This window comes from Rhinolophus hipposideros (assembly GCF_964194185.1).
Source record: "Rhinolophus hipposideros genome assembly, chromosome: 20".
Classification (NCBI taxonomy): Eukaryota; Metazoa; Chordata; class Mammalia; order Chiroptera; family Rhinolophidae; genus Rhinolophus; species Rhinolophus hipposideros.
Genome location: NC_138066.1, coordinates 13,177,280 through 13,187,048, shown reverse-complemented (window position 1 = coordinate 13,187,048; position 9,769 = coordinate 13,177,280).

The window sequence follows — 9,769 nt, the reverse complement described above, 5'->3', positions numbered from 1 at the left end:
TTAGGCACCTCACAGCATTACCTGCTGTGAAGGTATAAAATAACAACAGCTAATGAGAACTGAGTGCAGGCATGGGGCTGAGTGCACTATTTATTTAATCTTTACAAGCAGCCTTTCGAGCAGGTTCTCTTATGCTCCTACTTTATATAGAGTTGCACAATGAGGTAAGGGCCACATAATTGCTACCTGGGGAGAGCAGGGCTTTGAATGCAGGCCAGCTGGCCCCAGAGCCCAGGCTTTTAACCACTGTGGTATGGACAGAAAGAAGAGTGTTATGTCACTTGTCCCAGCTCCCTAAACAGTGCAGGGCTGGGCTCCTAACTTGGCTCTGACTCAAAGCCCCTGCTCATGACTACTGAGTGAACCGGCCTGGTGACAGCTCTGAGGATGGTCCAGGGACAACCTTGGCCCCCAACATGCCCTCAGCACCCTCTTCAAGGTCCCTGAGATCGTAATCACTCTTGAGTGGGGAAAGAACTCCACCTGAGAAGTCTGTAGGCTTTAGTTTTCCATCTTAACTCTGCTGTGTTACCTTGGACAAGTGACTTCACCTCTCTGAGTCCCAGTTCTCTCAGGTGTAAAATGGGAAACATAGTAGTCCCAATCCCACAGGTCATTATGAATGCTAAGTGAGCTAGTGCATGTCAAGTGGTAAGCGTGGGCCTACCGGACCCATATGCTCAGGGTCCACTCCCGGGGACCCAGCCCGGTTCTGCTCTGGTTCCCCAGACACACCCCCTCTGATCAGACTGTCTGTGACCTGACCAGGAAGCTGGCCAACGGCAATACCCACCCAGATCCTGGAGGCAAGAAGCCAACAGGCGGGAACAAAGAATTTTCCATGGCTCCGCAGTTAATGAGGAACTGACACTCTTTGGGGCCTCAACTAGTCTTTCACCCTCCTCTCCTTCCCCCAAATTTCCATCATTGGTGATATTTATGTTGGAATTCTTCCCAGGACTTCAGGAACCCAGCATGGGTAAGTGGAAAACAATACAAAAGAAGGGATCAGTGTATATTTTTAAAGATAGTATTGGTAAGTTTGCACTCCTGGTTTTAAAACATATTACAAAGCAGCAAGTAACAAAATGGAATGATTTTGTGTTCCAATCAGTTCAGCGGGGCTTCTGTCATTGGAAGACACACTGCTGAAATAGAAAGCTGAAGAAGACAGGGTCCCTTCTCCCAGCAGGCTCATGGCCTGGGGCGGTATGGTAATTAAGAGGACACCCAGGAGTCCACCTGGGATTAAACCCACACTATTAGCAGTCATGTGATCTTGGGCAAGTTACTAAACTAGGTCGGAGTCTTAGTTTCATCATTTGTAAAATGGGAATGATAATAAACCCCACCCCAGTGGACTGTTGTGAATTTAAGACATGGCATTGTTAGCTGGCTACCCCACATAAGTGCCCCCTTTATGCTAACAGAATCCTGACTTTGCTCTAGGTAGCAACGTGCCCTGGCCCAATACGTGAATCATGAATAGGATAAGCCAATCACAGTAATGCCTGCCTCTTTCCCAGTTCCATGGCTGCTGAGGACAGCAATGTGACCCAATGTGACCCACATAAGGCCAATGAGGTGTACAAGGAAGTCTGCTGGGGGCTTCCTGAATAAAATACAGAGGATGAAGCCTTTGCTTTCCCTGCTTCCTGCTTGCGAAGAATTATAATACTTGGAGCTGCAGCTGCTACTTATTCTGCGACCGTGAAGGATCCAGCTGGGGGATGTGAAGCCCAGATGCTGAGAACAGTCACGGTTGGCAGAGGAGGCTTGCTGAGCTACAGATCAGCCTGGCATTAGCTATATCCAGACTTCTTGTTCTGAGAGACGATTTTTAAAGCTTTTATTCAAAGCAACTGGGAGATGGGTTGTGTGCCCTTTTTGGCTGCTTGCGCCCTGTGATACAGGTTCTTAGAACCATGCTTGGCACATGGCAAATGCTCAGTAAATGTCAGCTGTGACCTTACAGGGAGGTCACAGCACATTCCACGTTCATCTCCATGTGCTGTGGAGACAGAGGGAGAAAGAGGAAGGAAAGGTGTAAATGCTGTGGGGGAATCCACTTGCCTCTTAACTCAGTGAGTGAGTCTGCCATCCCTGAGCGTCTCTCAAGACCTCGGGGTATAAACATGGCCTTGGTGTGGGCTTCACTGGAGAAACCCAGACTGCCCCAGGCCCAGCAGGAAAGCCGTGGTCAGGAACCACTGACAAGTGACGCAACTGATTCCCCACCCCTTCCTGGATGGTTTCAAGAGTAATTTCGCTCATCCACAGGTTTTGCCTTTGCCTTATGCTCTGGCTTTGGATGGTGGAAGAAACAAACCTGGGTGTTGTGTTTGAATCAGAATTGCTGGAGTTACCCAGCTGGATAGAACAGCTGAACAGAAGCCAGCAGGCCCAGGGACTGAACCCCACCCCCACCCCCCAAGTTTCCCAGGGAGAACAAAGGGAGGAAAAGAGAAACTTAGTGATTAATTACAGTCTTAATTTATGACAACAGGCTCTCCTGTGACTTCATGCAACGTCTCAGCCCGGAGTTAACAACACAGTCTGTGGGATGAAATAACATCTCAAGAGCTGGCTGAATTTTACACTAAATGTCGGTGAAGCTGGGGAGGGCCTGGGACTGTGATAAAAGGCAGCACCCAATCAGGATAAACCCCCTTTGAGGTCTTGGTCCCCAGGGCTTTCTGGTTAGCTCCGGGTTGTAAATATTCCATTTTTTGTTTGTTTTTATAGGACGCAGTGTGGTATGGAGGTTAAGAGCACAGCCTGATGAGCTGCTGCCTTGGGGAGCTGAGGGGAAGGAGGCTGTGATTCTGTCCCTCACCCTATAAATGACAATACAGTAGAATCCCAGGTATCTGACCTGGAAAGGGCCTCTGAGTCACCTCCTCCCACTTCTCCCTGACACAGGTGGGACATGAAGCCCCAGCAGCCAGAGACTTTCCCAAGATAAAACAGTGAGGCCCTGCAGAGAGAGGAATCCGAGTAGATCTGAGTATTGAGAAAACAAGAAATGCTGTCAGTGAGAAGATAAATGAGGGCAAATGAAAACAATACCTGTTTGTGTGATGATATTTTTTTTGCCATAAATGCGGAGAGAACAGCCCCAGAACCACGTGGGAGGGGGTTGCTATTGGCAGCAGACACACACTCTTGCGGGATCCCGTATAGCAATGTTGGGACGTGGCACCACCTTGACCAGTGCCCGCGGTGGAGGGAAAACCCAGCCCTGCCAGATGCACACACAGCGGGTTGTTGTTGGGGAAAGTAGAGCATCCGCCGGGCAGTAACATAAAGGAAAATGCCTGCAGCCTGAGGGTTCCTTTACAGGCCCATTAAACTAACAAAAATCAGATGAGAATAATAAAACGTAATCTTGTCAGGGCTGGGAGGAAACAGGTGCAGTGCTCAGCTCTGGATGTACTCATTAAACGTGGACTTGTTTTTCTAGACAGCAGCCAAGCCCCCCCTGCAGAGTGGCCCATGCCCTTTCATCCCCCCACCACCGCTGCTGTCAACCCGGTGCCCAGGAAGACATCTGAATGATTTTCAGCCCCAGTCCTAGTGTGTGTGTGTGTGGTCCTTTGGCCTCATAAGCAGAGTATGCTCTACACCTTTCCCTCTGACCCAGGATGCGACCCAAAGTCTCCGTAAATTCGCATCATGGAGCCCTGACATCAGCCCCAGGGTTAAACAGTAAAATGCAGACCTGAAGCCAAGTCTGGGCACAATGGCCCCTCCCCTGCCAGCCCAGCCAGCCCGACACAGGGCCTCTGGGAGGAGAAGGCCCAGGACACCTGGAAAGCCACCAGGTGCTTCAGCTGCTTCTTCAGTAAACTAGGCCATCACAAAAGCCAAAGCAGTCTCCAAGGTGGACCTCCCTGCCTGGGAACTCTTGTCCTGCTTCTTCCACTTTGGGGAGAAGGGCCAGTCTGACCTCTTGTAGGGGAGCCCTTGGCAGGCTGCAGGGCTGGAGGGCGGCTTCTCAAGAACATGGCCTGGCTTGGACAGGCAGGTGGGTGGTTCAGGAAGCTTTTGGCAGCTGCTGGAGAAGGCACTTAGCCTTCCTGGGGCAAATTCTTAGCTGTGGTCCTAACCAGGGGCAGGGGTGCTTGTGGCCTGAGCTGACAAGTATACCAATGTCTGCAAATCCCCATCAGAGCCCTCCTTCAGAATGCAGCCCCCTCCGCAGGAGAGGTTAAACAAAGTTCCTCCCTGGGGACTGACAGGATGAGAGCAGGATTTGGGGAGGAAAAGAGGGGCCTGGCAAAGGGGGTGGAAGGCCCCACCATCACCTTGACCATGTAGCTGGGGCTGAAACACAGCTGCGGGGCCACCAGCTCCGGTCTCAGCCCAGCTTCCCATTTGCTGTGTGAGCTTTGGCAAGTCCTGCCTACCTTGGGCCTGCCTTCTCTTTTGAGGCATTTCCTTCTCCAACTAGCAGCACGTGTTACAGAATGTTCAGCCAGCGGCCCACCCAGGGACAGACGCACAGACCCTCTCCTGATCTGTCTCCCCTCTTGCATAGTGACTGGAGGATGGGGATGTATGAGGGGGATCAGGTGGTCTCTAAGGCTCTCTCCCACCGCTTCCAGGCCCATGGTGTTTCCTCACTGTTTTAGGCAGAAACTTTTGCTCAGAGGAAACCTTCCACAGAGAGTCAGCAGTGGGTATGGGGGTGGGGAGGGTGTGAAGATGGGGGTGGGGATGAGGGAAGAGCCTCACTTGCTCCCCTACAATCCCTAAGTGGACAGAGCCCTGCCCAGCTGCTGGGCCCTGGGCAGTCCCTGGCTCTGGCCTCAGTTACTCTAGCAGCACAGCGGGAGGCGGGCAGGCTGGTCTCATCAGCCCTTTGAGTTCTCACTCACTCCTGTGCTTCACAAAACTTCCCCAGCTGCACCTTGGGCCTCCTCATGCCCCGCCCTCCACGGCCCCACACCTTCCTCGCTCCTCTCACCCCCTTTGCCTTAGTGGGGAGTGAGTAATGGAGGCCAGCAGGAAACTGGCCACACTCCTGGATCTTCCAGGGAAAGAAAGGGGCCTCTGGAAGGTCCCCACGGTCCAGCAGAAAGTCTGAGCTGGACGTGGCAGACGAGTCAGGTCTCTTTCAGTCGCAAGCGACAGAAACCCCATGTAAGTGGACTGAAGCACAAATGGAAAATGACTGACTCCTTTCACTGAAAAGTCCAGGTGTGGTAAAACGGCGGCTAGCACTCCATCTAACGTCCCACTGATGTGTCTGCTCCAGAGGAAGGAGATCCTCTGCATCAAAAGCCCCTGGTCCGAATCTCCTCGTGGGCTCCCACGGGACATTGCTCCCGAGCTCATTCCTGAACCAATCCATGTAATGCTCCAATGGGCTACCTGCACTGAAGGTGGGAGGAACAGCAGGTACATTGGCTGAGGTGGGGGTGGGTCCCCAAAGGACAGTCAAGGTGCTCAAGCCGGGAGATGGAAGGCTGAGCCAGCAGGGGCAGGGAAGGCCACCACTGCTGTGGGAGCAGGTCAGGGACCTCCTCTCAGGAGCACTAGGAGGGCCCAGCTCTGTAGGAGCTGCTGAGAGTCCCAGAGCGGAGAGGAGGCTACAGGCCGGCCCCAGGCTCCAAGGAGCCTCAGCAGTGCAGACCACTGCGGGCAGGAGGCACAGGGCGTGGGGTGGGTCCTGAGTGAGGAACGGCCCAGAGAGGAGCCTCACCGGTGACTGGGCTGGGTGAGGGCCTGTGGCCGTGCTGGACAAGTCTCCCTCCTGGGAGGCTGGGAGACTCTTGAGGGAAATGTTTTTGATTCTTATTCTTAGAAACAGGAAGTGGTAGCTTCCTGAGACCAAACCGACCTCATCTCCAAGCCCTGAGAGGGCTCAGGGTCCAGCCACTTCCACAGACGTGTGGCTGCAACTCACACGAAGAACAATTGGGCAAGTCAGTTTGCCTCTCTTTCCACTTCTAATCTCAAAGGGAATCGTCATCCACTTAAAGTGGCCCCTTAACGAGGCTGTTATTAAGGGAAGATAGGCAGTATGTTCTAAGTTTTATCCATCCTGCTGAATCTTTCTGATTCTAATACCTTCCAAGTGTGAAGACCTCCCCTGTGCTAACACTGCCCATATGCTCATACGTTCTGTGTGCCAATGTCTTCCAGGTACTAACATCTTCCTGGGGACTGTGAAGGGCTTTAAACTGTACAAAACAGTACTTGGAACTACACTGAGTTCCACCTGCACGCTCTGGGCATCAGTCAAGGTCAGGGTCTGGAAGATGAAGGATGAGGGCTGTCCCCAACGCGTCCACCCAGTGATAGTTCAAAAGGAATTCCTCCTCTTTTCCTGCCAGCCTCTCTGCCTAGGAGAGCAGGGAGCAGAGAGGTAAGAGCTGCAAGGCCGGGGTGTTCCCCTTGACTCTGGCTCTGGCTATGGCTCACGGGGTGACTTTGGGGAATTCCTTGAGCTTCACATCTCGTCAGGCCACCCCTTAGGCCTTCTGGATCTGTGTTGATCGATTCCTGGCTCCAAGGTGAGCCTGGGCCAAGCCACAGCCTCCCTCCCTGGCCTCCACTGCCACCTCCACCCGGCGGTTCCCATGACGGCGTCCCCGGTTTTCTGTTTACTCGGCTCTGTGTGTGTCATTTTTCCACAGCCGGCCATTGAGAATACAATGCCAGCTTCCCCCCAAGGAGGTGCTGCAGAGCCCACGCCCGTGGCCAAACAGCGGATGTGACTGCAGCCCAAAGGGGGGGGGGGTGTAGAGGCTGACACCAGGCATCTCAGATTCCCATGGCTCCTGGACCTAGACCTTGGCCCCTGTGAGGGTGCAGAGAGCCCAGGTCAGAAGGGACTTCCATCCCCAGAAACATGAGGGAAATCCTGGACAAGTCACCTCCCTTCGCAGATGACTCCTGGATTGTAAAATGGGTCACTTGCCAGCCTGGTGGCAGCTGTGAGGCTCCCAGCACCCATACTCCAGAAGGGTCTGCCTCGGCTCCTCCCAGAGAGGCAGCCCCAGACGTGAAGGGTTGGGGAGTCCTGGCAGCAAATACTTCCTGCCGTAGCCGGCTCTGAGCCAAGCACAGCCTGGCCTTGCTCAGGTCAAAGCAATAGTGTGGCCTTCACCCTGGCCTCCTGTCCCCAGCCAGGAGCAGGCCCGGGTTAAAACACCAAGACACAAACCCTAAGCTTCGCTGGGTTTTGTGCTCATAAGTGTATACACCAGCACTGTAAAAAATCTAAATATGGAAGTAATTAGAAAATAAGTGTCATTAAATATACTGCGTACCTTCTCCTCCATTTTCCTAGGAACAGATACGAACTGCTACTTGGCATGCAATATGTGCTGGGTATATTCTAAGCACTTTGCATGACTTGACTCACTTTCTTTCCCCTGAGGTTTTCATCCTTTGACCATTTACCCGGAAACTCAGAAGCTCAGAGAGGTTAAGTGACTTGCCCAAGATCACACATTTGTTTATTGCAGATCCGGGAGCTGAACCCTGACAGTTGGCCTAAGTTCATGAGCTTGACCACTGCACTATGTTACCTGGAAATGCTGACATTTGTTTTGAGGTACGGGTGGGACCAATTATTTTTCCAGGAGCCAAGAACAGTCAGCCAGGTGCTCTAAGCCTCACCCTCTGAGTATCCTTATCCTTGGGGTGTCCAGGCTGCGCAGGTAAGGAGCCCTGGGCTCCAGACCTCCTGTCTCCTGGCTCAGCCTCTGGGCCCTTGGTTCAGATGACCCTTTCCCACTGGGCAGTGCTGGGCGCCCCCTCGCCCCTACCCAGTGTGCCTATCCTGGCCTCATTTCAGTGCCCTCCCACCTCCGCAGCTTATTTCCCCTCTTGCTTTGTTTTCTTGTCCTGTCTTACTTATGATATTCCTTTCTCCTAGTAGTCTGCGCTTCCTCATCCTCTCAGACCCAAACCACCCTGACCTGAATTGGGTCTCTCTTCGAGGTTCTCAGGGGAACTGGGAGACACCCATCCCAAGGTCTGTGTGTCTGGGGCCACTGGATATCTACAAGCAAAAACTGAAGTTGAACACTTACCTTGTACCATACACAAAAATTAACTCTAAATCAATCAAAGAGCTAACACTATCAAATTCTTAGAAGAAAACGGGTAAATCTTCATAACCTTGAATTTGACAGTGGTTTCTTGGATAGGACACTAAAAGCAAAGCAACAAAAGAAAAAAGAGATACATTGGACTTCACCAAAATTAAAAACTTTTGTGCATCGAAGAAACTATTTAAGAGAGTGAAAGGACAACTCAGAACGGGAGAAAATATTTGAAAGTCATATGTCTAATAAGGGCTTGGTGTCCAAAGGTCACAGGATAAACAGGGTGTATCTTACTTTTACTCAAAGGTTTTTGGAGAGAACATTCATTTAATGTTAAGATACAATGGTAGAGAATGTAAAATTTACATAAAACTTAAGCTACCATGGGAGATATTAAGAATTTGGAACCTGACATGAAGCCTTTGGGGGAATGGCAGTTCAACTTCTTGCTCTTCTGTCAATGAGGGACTTGTGTGGGAGTTCCCATAACCTGCAGGACTTTATGGCTGGAAGGACGCAGAGGGCTGGCTTGTTTGGCAGGCTGGTGGGGAGAGGACAGGCATGGCCAGCCACCAGGAGGAAGCCTGGACCGTACTGGGCTGAGGAGTCTGAGAGGCAGAGACTGGGTCTGCCCCATCACCACTGCATCTCTGGGCCTAGCACAGCACCTGGCTCCTAGGTCTCTTTTGGTTGCAAGTGACAGAAACCTATTTCAGAGTGGTTGTGCAAAAATGGGAGACTCTTGGCTTATGCGACTGGAAAGTCCAGGGTAGCTGGCCTCAGGTTGGCTGCACCAGGAGACAAAACATCAGTGGGCTTTATTCTTAGACAGGCTCTTGATGGGGCAGCAATAGGGCCACCAGCAGCTCCAGGCTGATGTTCCCTTCTCCTAACCATCCCAGTAGAGAGAGAACTTCTCCTTCTTCAGAGTAACCTCAAAAGTCCTGGGACAGTTTCATTGGAATGACTGAGGTCACATGTCCAACCCTGGACCAATCACTGTAACAAAGGAATAGAAGGCTCTGATTGGTCAGGCCCTGGTCACCTGCCTACTCCTGCAGGGAGAGAAAAACTTCTATGAGAGGAGGGAAAATGGCAAGAACAGAGACTCAGGTTGCAGTGCTCAGATAAATACGGGTAGAAAGAAATAGTACATAGGCCTGGATGCTTGGTTCAGTGTAGAATGGGGCTTGAGGCCTGAGCAGGACAGCAGGGCAGGTGTTGTGGGGCTCAATGTCCAGGGCAGTGTGGTGACACAGGCCAGGGGGCTGCGCAGGGTCAGGGCTCTATGAGAAAAGGGCAGCTCCTGTTTGTTCCAAACTCTCAGTGCCTCTCAGGCAACCTGGAAAAACACAATTCCCCAAGCAGGAAACCCGTGGCATATTCCAGCCTGGAGCCCAGAAAGCCAAACCCTGTGACAAATCTAAAAACAAAACTTGAAAACTCAAACTCTCACAATAGAATGTAAAAAAAAAACAAAAAAAAACCTCTTTATTTTCCTTTTTAATTATATAAGTACTACACATTTATCGTACAGAAAATTTCAAAATACAGATAAGCAAAAAGAGATAAAATTTCCCATGATCTTGCCATCAGTGATGACCAATGTTAATATTTTATTGCAAATTTTATCAGACTTTTCTGTATAGGTAAAAATTTTTCTTACATAAAGGGACGATTGACATTATTTACGACTTGTTTTTTCA